The 13,007-nt window shown below is 45.8% G+C and overlaps 1 long non-coding RNA gene across 3 annotated transcripts in view; it reads right to left on the minus strand.

Moving 5' to 3' along the window:
* LOC147343661 (uncharacterized) overlaps positions 1-13,007 on the minus strand; it is an 81,433-nt gene that overhangs the window by 4,137 nt on the left and 64,289 nt on the right. For 2 of the 3 annotated variants that reach the window (XR_015156340.1, XR_015156342.1), the window contains one exon: positions 1,266-1,507. The exons of the other annotated variant lie outside the window; for it this stretch is intronic. This is a non-coding gene — a long non-coding RNA (uncharacterized LOC147343661). Of the gene's footprint in view, positions 1-1,265; positions 1,508-13,007 lie in introns of those variants that run through there. 3 annotated transcript variants of the gene reach the window in all.

The following is a 13,007-nucleotide window of genomic DNA, read 5'->3' on the forward strand; positions in this document are numbered from 1 at the left end:
TAGCGAGCCACAGTCCATGGGGTCACACGGAGTCAGACACAACTAAGCGACTTATCTTTTTTAACTTTGTCCAATGAGGATGCTTGGGGCTAGTGCACTGGGACGACCCAGAGGGATGGTATGGGGAGGGAGGAGGGAGGAGGGTTCAGGATGGGGAACACATGTATACCTGTGGCGGATTCATTTTGATATTTTGCAAAACTAATACAATTATGTAAAGTTTAAAAATAAAATTAAAATAATAATAATAATAATAAAAAGCAGAGACATTAAAAAAAGAAAAAGGAAAACCACTCACGGGGGCTATGTCTTTCTTCGCCACTAGATGGTGCTGCCGCATCTGAAGATAAAATGAGGCCGGTCACCTCTGCTTCAGTAGGAGTTGGATCGCCGTTCTTAAGGATTTCTCATTTGGACAAAACATATGCTCTTACATAAGGCCATAGTGTTTTTTAAGTGTTTTTTTCTATGCCAGAAAAATATCATCCATGTTAGAAGGGGAACTCTTATTTCCCATGGCCTTTAAAGCCTGAATGATACATGAGTATTTTTACTAATATTTGCCAAATGTGAAATCTTTGATCAGTTACTTACCTTTTCCAAGCCTCACTTCTCTAATCTATAAAATGATGAAAATAATAACTACATATTGTCTAGCAGCTAAATATTCGTTACATATCTCAGAGGGGTAGAGGGTGGGTGCAGAAAAAATATGCTAAGCATGGCAACACTATTAGAATAAATACCTGACTTTAAAAATGATCACTTCGAAAGTCAATTTTATGAACCAGGAAGAAATAGAAGACATGAACAGACCAATCACAAGTAATGAAACTAAAACTGTAATTTTGTAATTTCCAACAAAAGCCCAAGACCAAATGGTTTCACAGGCAAAATCTACAAACATTTGGGAAGAGTTAACATACATCCTTCTGAAACTCTTCCAAAAAACTGCAGAGAGAGGAACACTCCTGAACTCATTCTATAAGGCCACCATCACCCTGATGCCAAGCCAAAGATCACACACACACACACACAAATTACAGGCCAACATCACTGATGAACATAGACACAGAACTCCTCAACAAAATACGAGCAAACCGAATCCAACAGTACATTAAAATGAACATGCACATGATCAAGTGGGATTTATCCCAGGGGTGCAAGGATTCCTCAGTATAAGCAAATCAATCAGTATGATACACCACATCAACGAATGGAAGAATAAAAACCATATGACTGTCTCAACAGATGCCAAAAAAGCCTTTGTCACAATTTGACACCCATTTATTTTCATTTATTTTCAGCTGCGGGTCTTCGTTGCTGCAGGAGGGCTTTCTCTAGTTGTGGCGAACAGCTCTCTAGCTGCAGTGTGCGGGCTTCTCGCTGTGGTGGCTCCATGCAGAGCATGGGCTCTAGCAGCTCAGGCTTTGTAGTTGCGGCACATGCGTTGAGTTGCTCCACGGCACGTGGAATCTTTCTGAGCCAGGCGTCGAACTTGTGTCACCTACACAGGCAGGTGGATTCTTAACCACTGGACCACCAGGGAAGTACGTCCCAGGACCCTCAAAACCCACTTATGATGGGGAAAAAAAAATCTCCAGAAAGTGGGCATAGGGGGAACCTGCCTCCACGTAATAAAGAGCATATAAGACCAACTTCCCTGGTGGCTCAGACGGTAGTCTGCCTGCAGTGCTGGAGACCCGGGTTCAATCCCCTGGAGAAGGAAACGGCAACCCACTCCAGTATTCTCGCCTGAGAATCCCCTCGATGGAAGAACCTGGCGGGCTACAGTCCATGGGGTCGCAAAGAATCAGACACGACTGAGCAACTTCACTTCACTTTCATGACAAACCCACAGCTAACATCATTCTCAATGGTGGAAAGCTGAGATCATTTCCCTCTAAGATCACGAACAAGACAAGGACGTCCACTCTCACTGAGGCAGAAGTTATAATGAGCCCCAGGCTGAGCAGCTGGAATCTGTCCTCTGTGAACAGATACACCAGGATAAAGATAATGGCAGCAGCAAGGAGGAGCTGAGTCCTTTCTGGAGAGAAGAAAAAGGGACCACACATTTCTCAGTCTTGAGGTCAAGGAGACCTCCCAAACTACACATACACAGAAAGGTTCCTCAGAGGTCAAGGAAAGCAGGGAGCACCAGACCATAATATGTTCTTTTTCCCAGAAACCTTTCACTGGAATCCATCTTGGCTAAAAGGTGTGCAAGCAGGAGGAGAGGACCCTGAGGTGGATCAGACATGGACTCAGGGCTAGACAAGGCAAGATGACTGGCCAGAGGGAACCCAGAACCGACCCACGTAAGTGATCTGAACTACTCTAAGACTGCAACTTCTTCTCTGAGTCTGCTCGCATGTCTCCACACGTACGTTTCCTGACCCCCCAACCCCACCCCCCGCCCAATAAACGATTTACTTGTCTCACTACCTTCCATCTCTTTGTCGAAATTTCTTTCCTCAAAGCAGATGATCTAGGGTCTTGAAACTGGCCACCACCAGCCCTCCTGGTCTAGTGGCGAGGATTCGGTGCTCTCACTACCGCAGCCTGGCTTCAGTCCCTGGTTGGGGAACTGAGATCCCACTTCAGGCTGTGGCAGGTGGAAGCCACCCAAGATCATTTTTGGTACCAAAAGGTGAGAATCCAAGGTAAACCGTGGGCTTCACCGGCCGCAGCTCAAGGCCCCTGACTTTTTCGCTCTTGCCATCTTTCACTCGCTGCTTCGCTTTATTTTCATGACCCGCGGGGCATGATCTCAGTCCACTCCCTGTGTTATGACTCCTGTCAAATGAGGGTGGCCTGGGGTGTCCCCCAGGCCACGTGGATCTGAACAACACTTGGGTGACTGCTGACGCTGTCCTTTGAGAGCTGACAGAAATGTGATTTCTGATCATGAAGGAGCCCAAGGGGTCTCTCTGTGTGTATAATTCTCTCCATGTCTCTGGCCCATATGGCACACTGTCTGTGGTTTTCTGTCCCACTGGATTCGCACAGCAAGTCTCTTTCTCACTTTATATCCCCATGCACTTTAAGGGATCCGGAGAAGGCAATGGCACCCCATTCCAGTACTTTTGCCTAGAAAATCCCATGGACGGAGGAGCCTGGTAGGCTGCAGTCCATGGGGTCGCTAGAGTCGGACACAACTGAGCGACTTCACTTTCGCTTTTCACTTTCATGCATTGGAGAAGGAAATGGCAACCCACTCCACTGTTCTTGCCTGGAGAATCCCAGGGACGGGGGAGCCTGGTGGGCTGCCGTCTATGGGGTCGCACAGAGTTGGACCCAACTGAAGCAACTTAGCAGCAGCAGCAGCGCTTTAAGGGAAGGATTTTCTGGACCTTATTCCTAAGCTGCATCCCCACTGCTGCCAGACTCAGTGTGTCAGATGAAATTAGGAAGCGCCTGATGATTTTATTTTAGCCACCAGATAGTAGGGTCATGGATTTTGGGTTCTTCTGCCATCTGGTCTTTCAGCTCACTCAGTGTCCAAATACACACCATGAGAATTTCTCTACATCCCAGCTCCTGGGTCTTGAATCCTGTGTCATCATCTATAACACCCAACTCCAGTTTCTCCAAGGGTTCTTCTCGGCATCTATTAGACTCCTTTTACTCCAGGCCTTGGCAGCCTGCACACTGCCATGCACAGCCTATCGGGCTGGCCACTGCCCAGAAGCCCTCATTATAAACTTGGTAGATGCTCAATCATAAAGAATACACCCCAGTGTAGGAAAACTTGTCATAGGACATAAACTCTATAGACAACAGATCTATCCTCAGTGGAATCCTGGCAACGGATTGACACTGATTCAAATGTCCTCTCTTGGCCACATGAGGGGTCACCCTGCCCAAAGTACCAAGGATGACCAGAGATGTCTAGGTAGGAATCAGTGGATTGACATTCCAAACCCCATCTGCAATAAGATCAGTGGAGTGACACTCCAAACCCCATCTGCAATATAAGATCAAAGGAAATGTAGAGGATACTCTGAGTCTCCTTCAGGTGCCTCCTTGTAACATTCCCAGGGCATGGATTCCATGCCTAGGAGAGCTCCTTTGTTCTCAGTTGCAGGTTACCCAGCATGGGAGGAAGCCCATCCAAGGTGGAAGAAACACCTCTGGATGTATGCATAAGAACTGGGAACGTTTTAAAATAGAAACACTTTCAAACTGTGGTGTTGGAGAAGACTCTGGAGAGTCTCCTGGAGAGCAATGAGATTAAATCAGTCCATCCTAAAGGAAATCAAGCCTGAATATTCATTGGGAAGACTGATGCTGAAGCTGAAACTCCAATACTTTGGCCCCCTGATGTGAAGAACTGACTCATTGGAAAAGACCCTGATGCTGGGAAAGATTGAGGGCTGGAAGAGAAGGGAGTGACAGAGGCTGAGATGGTTGGAGGGTATCATTGACTCAGTGAACATGAGTTTGAGCAAGCTCTGGGACATAGTGAAGGACAGGAAAACCTGGGGTGCTGCAGTCCATGGGGTCACAAAGAGCTGGACACCACTGAGCGACTGGACAAAAACAAAGGAGGGAAAACAAATTCTACTGCAACACTGCTTGGGTCTATGTTCAACAATGAAGAAAAATGACAGGAGAATAGCTCTCTAAATTACAGCACCAATCTGCAATTGGGTCTTTATTGCCCAAAGATAGGATAGTGGACTGAGATTCCCTATGTTGAAGCCCTCATGGCCCTTTGCCAAGATTCTGCCCCGACTCTTGTAATCAAAAGCCCAGGGGACCAGAAAACTCTCTTGACATGATCCCCTTCTAATTCCCCCGACTCCTGAGGGGGAACTGAGCTCCCCGTACTCCTGACAGCACCCCTACTTCTTCAGAGCACTCACTTCTCTGGGCTCACCCACCTCCCTGGATCCCTCTGACCCATCCACAACTCCACGTCCCTATGTCTCTCCCTGATTCTCTCTTCCTCCTCAGCATGGTCTTGATTATTAAATACCCCAAAGGCCACCTCTAGGAGTGTGGGCATTGGGGCTTGTGGACCAAACTATAAATCTGGGGTCTTCCGCCCAGTATTGGGCAGACTGGCTGTTACGCCAAGAAGAAGAGACAGGTCCCTCTGGGGTAACTCACAGTGGAACTTCTAATCATCTAGGATCAGGGGAAATATGACCTCTTAGGGAAGTGGCAAATGGCGCAGGGACAAAGTACGTGTGCCCTATTCTTTAACTGATTTGCGTGCTCAATCTCTAGTTGTGTCCACAAAGAGCGACCCCATGGTCTGCAGCCCTCCAGGCTCCTCTGTCCGTGGGATTTTCCAGGCAAGAATACTGGAGTGGGTTGCCACGCTCTCCTCCAGGGGATCTTCCCAACCCAGAGATCAAACCCGGGTCTCCTGTGGCTCCTGCGTTGGCAAGCAGGTTCTTTACTGCTGATCCACTGGGGAAACCCTAGTTCTGGCATAGTTACTCCATTTTGACATTCAAATGCATTTCCTTCCTCCAAAAATAGAGACTGGGTTGCTTTTCGGAAGATGCTAGTTAGTTGACTGAAGGGTTTCAGGTCCTAACTCTGGCCTTTTATTTAACTTGGAAGGATGTCCAAGCAGTCCTATCTAAATGTTGTACTCCTGAGGAAAAGCGGAGAATATGGGCAGTAGCCCAGGGACATGATAACCAGCTTGGCAGGGGCCCTCCCAAACATTCTGTTATGAATGGAGATGCTGACCCAAGTCAGGAGCCCTGTTGGAATTATCATTCCTGGGAGGAAATAGAGTCAGGAAGCATAAGATCCACTGTGTATTAGAAGGGATGAGAAAGGGTATAAGAAAGCCCGTTAACTATACAAGCGTTGAAGGAGTGACGCAAGAAGAAAAAGAAAACCCAGCCCTCTTTCAGGGATGGCTTGTGGAGGCTTTTAGAAAATATACTGACACCAATAATACTGACCCTTCCACTCCTGAGAGACAGTTCCTGCTGACACAACTGAGAAAGCCAGCAAGAGCCCCCTGAACCATGCCCAGCCTGCAAACAAACAGGTCTTTGGAAGAGGGACTGCCCTTGGTCTGGAAGGGGAAGGGGCGGGGGGCTCCCTCTCGCAAGATGCTGCACAATTAAGGCAGCCGGGAGATGTCTGTCTCCATCAAGTAGCCCCCGGTGGTCCCTGACATGGAGGTAAGAAGACTGATTTTTTTAATTGAGGGAGCCACTTACTCTGTCCTGATCTCTCACACTGGGCCTCTTTCCTCCAAAAGCTGCACAGGGACTGGTGTTGATGGAAAGCCTCCCACCTGCTATTTCACTGTCCTCTCCCTTGACAACCTGATCAGTGTTTCAATCCCGCCTTTTGGTTGTCCCTCAGTGTCCTAATCCACTGCTGGGGAGGGACCTTCTGGACTCCCTTGGGACCATTAAACAAGTAGGACGTATGGCAGCCCCACATTTTGACTCTGGCTACATCAGACCAACCAGGAGAGCAAGGTCCTACTCCCAGGCATATTCTACAAGGAGTGAACCTCCATTTTGGGACCAAGGAGTACCCAGGAGGGCCTTAAATACCCAACCTGAAAGAATTAGTCTTAGGCCAGAAGCCACTTGCCCTAGTAAGAGACAATATCCAAAAAAGTTGGAAACAAAGAAAGGGTTAGAAGCCCTTGTCGATAAATTCTTAACACATGGCCTCTTGGCGCCCTGCCAGTCTTCATGCAATACTCCTGTTTTTCCAGCTGTTAAGTCTACTGGGAATATTGAGTGGTACAAGAACTTAGAGCAGTAAATGATGCTGTGGTCCCTACACAGCTTTGTGCACAATCCTTATAAAAATCACCTCAGACCCCCGAGGATGCTAAATGCTCTACTGTACTCGAACTCAAGGAGCCCTTCTTTTGGATCCTAGTCCATCTCTCTCAAAATATTTGTTTGCCTTCGAGTGGACTAACCACCACTCAGGCCAAATGCACCACCACCCCTGGACAGTATGGCCTCAGGGCTTTCAGGATAGCACACACTTGTTCCCCCAGGCCCCAGGAAAACAGCTATGGGAGATACAACTATAAGAATGGGCGATTCTGCTGTATGTACATGATATAATATGTACCTCACCTCAGATCACCTCAGATCAAAATACCACTTAAGTCCTTAATTTGGGGGGGCGGGCTACAGAGCCTCTCAAAGGCACACCAAATCTCAGTGCAGTGAGTTAAATATCTGGGATATATTACAAACAGAAATAGACAGTTATGTCCATATAGAAAACAAACTATATTTAGGCTAAAACACTGCAAAGATCGGCCTGCAATACAAGAGACGTGGGTTCAATTCCTGAGTTAGGAAAATCCTCTAGAGAGGGATGTGACAAACCACTCCAGTATCCTTGCCTAGGAAATTCCACGGACAAAGGAGCCTGTTGGGCTCCACAGGGTCTCAAAGAGTCGGAAATGACTTAGTGACAAAACAAAGACAAAGAAACATGTCCATACTGTTTTGCACATGGTAGAATTTGGATTCCAAAATTTGGGCTAATGGCTAAGCCTCTATATGAAATCACTAAGGCTCAGATAAGGAATCATTACTTAGAATCAAGAACCAGAAAAGCCTTTTAATGATATCAACCAGGCCCTCACCAGAGCCCCTGCTCACGGTCACCCCAATCTGAAAAAGCCATTCATCTTGTAAGCAGCTGAAAAGCAAGGCACAGCTCTGGGGTTCTCATGCAGAAACTGGATAAGTTCCTCAGCCTGTTGGATATTTTTCCAAAAACTAGATTTCATGGCCTAAGGTTGGCCTGGGGGCTTCCGGGCGGGAGCTGCCTCCACTTAATTAGTGGAAGCAGCTCACAAGCTTACTTTTGGACAGCTGCAGGAAGTCCAGACCCCTCATCAAGTACAAGGGATTCCAAGATTAAACACCACAACTGGCTAACTGAAGGCCGTCTTACTAACACCACACTGTGCCCCTTCACTCCTGAGAGCTAACCCACAAAACTTACCACAACCTCGTCCTGGCTACGCTTATGCCTAATGAGAGCCCAGAGCAGACACACTTCTGTCTCAGAACCCTTGAACCTGTTCTGTTAGATTAGTCTATAAATCTAATCTAACAGACTAGGCCATAGAAAACCCTGAAGATGAAGGATTTACTGATGCTAGTAGCTTTTTGAAGGACAGAGTCAGGAGGGCAGGGAATGCTACTGTGAGTGCTCACAGTATCAGAAAAGCAAAATCTTTAACACCCAACACTTCAGCCCAGAAGGATGACTTGATAGTTCTCACCTAAGCCTGAACCCTAGACGAAGGAAAAATTATAAATACATACACAGACTCAAATTTTGCCTTCCTTCCTTCTCATGCCCATGCAGCTGTCAGGAAAAAATATAACTTTTAAGAACAAGAAATTCCTCTATAAAATATGAGGCTGAGATTTTTACATTTCATAAAAGCAGCTCAAAAACCAAAACAGGTAACATTCATTCACTGCCACAGGTACCGAAAGGGAACTTCTCAAATGATCCAAGGAAACTGCAGGGCAGATTGAGAAGCAAAGACAGCCCTGATGCCCATAACAGAAATGGCACTGACCCCACCCCTTGCTCCTTCTAACCTTTTCTCTGATACTCACCTTCCAAAGATACCTGCTCGTGAGATGAAGGAGGAACTAAGGAGTAAGATGTTCATCAGAAATCACTCATACTTCTTTCTCCCAGTGGAAAATTATTAAAGGGTCACATGATTCCATCCGGGGAGAAATGCAATGTCTACAATTGTTTTCTGTCCTTTTACAGGGGAAGGGCTCCCAGATATAACCAAAATGACTACTCAAGCCTGCAGATTCTGCTCCACTCACAATCCAAGAGGCAACCTCAAGCCTCCCCATCCTGTTAGCTCAGTCCAGGAATAAGAGACTTCTCCAGGAGAGGACTGGCAAATAGATCTCCCTCACAAGCCCCAGGGCTTCAATACTTGATAGTCTCTACAGACATTTTCACTGGATGGGTAGAGGGCCTCCCCACTAGGACAGAGGCAGCGGAAGTGGCTAAAGCACTTCTAGTAGAAACCATTCCCAGGTTCGGTTTGCCCCACCACCTTCAGAGCAACAGTGGACCCTCATTTGCAGCAGAAGTTCCCCACCAGCTTTTACAGATACCACCTTCATTCATCCTGGAGACCTCAGTCCTCAGGAAAAATAAAACAGGCTAATCATACTCTAAAGAAAGCCCTGGGCAAACTCTGTCAGGAAACATCAGAATTGTGGTAAAGCCTGCTGTCAATAGCTCTTGTAAGGGTCAGCTGCTGCTGCTGCTGCTGCTGCTGCTGCTGCTAAGTCGCTTCAGTCATGTCCAGCTCTGTGCGACCCCATAGATGGCAGCCCACCAGGCTTCCCCGTCCCTGGGATTCTCCAGGCAAGAACACTGCAGTGGGTTGCCTTTTCCTTCTCCAATGCATGAAAGTGAAGAGTGAAAGTGAAGTCGCTCAGTCGTGTCCGACTCTGCGACCCATGGACTGCAGCCTACCAGGCTCCTCCGTCCATGGATTTTCCAGACAAGAGTACTGGAATGGGGTGACAATGCCTTCTCCGGTAAGGGTCAGAGCAGCCCCTAAAACAACCATTAAGTTAAGCCTCTTTGAAACAACCTATGGAAGGCCATTCTGAGACAGTCAATCCCTAGGCAGGTTGATAAGAAGTCCAGGGTCCCTGAGGAGGAAAAAGGGGTCCAGGGCTCTTGAGGAGATAGAGGTCTGGAATTCTCAAGGAGGAGGAAAGGACAAACATCTTTTTTTCTCTACATTTCTTAGTCACATAAAACTTTTTTTTCTTTAAGCCAGGAACTGATGACCAAACAACAAACAGCTCAGTTTAAACTCTGTACTAAGGATTATATAACAACAATGTATCGTGCTTGAGGACAGTTTCTCCTTCCTGAAAACCTTCTGACTAATCCTGTTATCTTAAAACGTAAATTGTGGGAGTGGGTCTGGTAAAATTTTTACAACCTTGAGGCATTCTTTTGATTAATTGTAATAACTAATTAAAGAAGTATATAATTTCCTTGCTTAGACTTGTAAACCCTGGGAAATGGGTGCTCTATTAGACCTGGAAAGATGACTCCCCTGACCACCATCCACTTCCAAATGAAAGGGACCTGACCAAGTCCTGCTGAGCCCTGGACAGCAGCGACACTGCAGGGAGCCACTAGCTGGGTTCACCTGTCCAGGATTAAACCTGCCTCCACTGATATGTTACAGGAATCCAAAGACTCACTTTAAACTCCTGTGAATCCCCTCCTTCCCCTGAGACCCCACGGGACATGGAGGACCCTGGACAACCTGAAAACTCCAGGTGGATTTTTTGAGTGCGCCTCTCCAAGACTTAAAGCTCTTGTTCAGGAAGGATAAATAGGGACTTCCCTGGTGGTCCAGTGGTTAAGAATTCGTCTTGCAATGCAGGGGATGCAAGTTCAATCCCTGCTTGGGGAACTAAGATCACACATGCTGCAGAGCAACCAAGACCACATGCCAAAACTCAATAGCCCGTGAACAGAGACATTACTTGGCCAACAAAGGTCCGTATAGTCAAAGCTATGGTTTTTCCTGTGGTCATGTATGGATGTGAGTGTTGGACCATGAAGAAAGCTGAGCACAGAAGAATTGATGCTTTTGAACTGTGGTGTTGGAGAAGAATCTTGAGAGTCCCTTGGACTTCAAGGAGATGAAACCAGTCAATCCTAAAGGAAATCAATCCTGAACATTCTTTGGAAGGATTGATGCTGAAGCTGAGGCTCCAATACTTTGGCCATCTGATTGGAAGAGCTGACTCACTGGAAAAGACCCTGATGCTGGGAAAGACTGAGATCAGGAGGAGAAGGGGGCAGCAGAGGATGAGATGGTTAGATAGCATCACCGACTCAATGGACATGAGTCTGAGCCAACTCCAGGAAATAGTGAATGACAGGGAAGCCTGGCTAGCCACAGCACATGGGAACTCGAAGGGTCAGACTTGCCTTAGCGACTAAACAACGACAGCCTTGAGTTACTTGGTTGTATTTTAGAGAACAAAAAGATAGTAAGGTTCTTGCATATTTCCCTCCTCTGCTTTTCCTGTGTAACTATCTGCCTGGGCTCTCAGGAACTACTTGATTCATCTGTAGTTCCCCAGACTGAGATGGAAAAAAAGAGCCATTTATATAAAATAGAGGAGGAAAACCATGAGATCCCTGGTTTTGTCTTTATGTAAAAATTAACTTCTAAATGAGCTGTATTCAATTGGCTTAAAGGAAAAGGAGAGTTTATATACATTCTCAGAAATATAAAAGAGGCTTCCAGGATACATTTCAGGTTCATGTGATCTGGGAAATAGTCAACATTTAATTAATACCTGATATTAGAGTTAGCTTAAACTGTGCATGTAATTAATGGAGACCTGACTTTAGAGTGATCAACATTACATACAATTATTTTATCATACGTAGGGTTACTGAGTGTTATAAGTGCATATTGTGTCTGTTGTGAAATTTGTCAACAGGGAAAATAAGCTGATATGATTAAATTTTTGAGTAAATGTAACTGGGATAAGAACTTTTTGGCAAACTCTGTAGCAATAATTATCTAAAATATTCTTTCCAAATGTTGTTAAACTGAAACTACATTAAGTTAAATGATAGGAATTCATTGAGCATCCAGGTCATTTCAAATAAGATGAAATATTGGGAATATTAATTGCTAAACAGGTCCAAATTTGCCTACTTTTGTTTCCTATGAGAGAAAAACTAAAAATGATTTGTGTCCCCTTGAGTTGTTTTTACCAATCTATACAATGCTAATGTAGAAGACAGTTCACGGTTGTTTAAGGAAAGTAGGGTGTGTGTTTTTGGGGAAGGTATGAGGAAAGGAAATGTACTTTGTTGAAAGGGAAGAGGGTGATCTTGTCCTGGAACTGGCTATTTCTGAATGGGGAAAAAACAAGGGACAAAGTATGGCTACAGAAATTAGCAGAAGGTTTGTGAAAGAGGAACATTGAGAAAGGAAGTTTGTTATGTGGTCAGGGTTCTATAAAGTTGGATTAAACTTAATTAGGTAGACACATTTTATTAAGAATAGGTTGACTGATGCAAGACTGGATTTGGTTCCCTCTCTCACAAGGGAACAGTTTTCCTGGAATACGCCTTTTGGTATCAGATCATATGGGTTTCTGTGCCCTTAAGTAATCTGTATTTACTTTTGAAAAAAAATTTTTCCCCTTAGCTCAATGAGTAATAGTTTAGTTTCACTCTGTGATTCTATCTGGGTGTTTTAAAACTGTTTGACAGGCTTCTCTGGTGGCTCAGTGGTAAAGAATCCACCTGAAATGCAGGGGACTCTGGTTCGATGCCTGGTCTGGAAGGATCCCACGTGCCATGGAGCAACTAAACCCCAGTGTCACAACTACTGAGCCTGTGCTCTAGAGACTGGGAGCCATGACTCCTGAGCCCATGCTCCCAAGGGCTCTGCAACAAGAAAAGCCACCAAAGTGAGAAGCCCACACACCACAATTAGAGCGTAGCCCCTGCTCATTGCAAGTGGAGAAAGCCTGCCCAGCAGCAAAGGCCCAGCACAGCCAAAAATAAAAATAAATGAATAGTTATAAAAAAAAACTTGAGATTTCCGACACATTCCCCAAGTATCAAATTCTAACTCAAGTTCTTTTGACCTCAACCTACTTTAGGGTGCTGGAGCACCCTAAAGGGCCCCTGGAGCACCCCAAAAATATATCCTAAACTGGCTTCATTTGATATATTAAATTACACAGGAAACACCGTCCAAACTCACTGTTGCCTGCGTCAGATAGAATCATCAGGCCCTCTCCAATTTTATCATACCCGCCAAAAAGACAGAGGAAAAACTGTTGGGTTCTTCTGCTGTCCAGTCTCTCACCCTACTCTGTGTCCAAAAAATCCCATGAGAATACTCCCACCTCCAGGCCCTCATTTTCTGACCCCCATGGCGTTGTCCACTGAGCCCAACTCCAGTTCCCCTAGGAGGTTCCTTTCTG

The sequence above is a fragment of the Bos grunniens genome, chromosome 27, assembly GCF_055505025.1.
Source record: "Bos grunniens cultivar Pamir isolate PY7600 chromosome 27, Bosgru_T2T1.0, whole genome shotgun sequence".
NCBI lineage: Eukaryota > Metazoa > Chordata > Mammalia > Artiodactyla > Bovidae > Bos > Bos grunniens.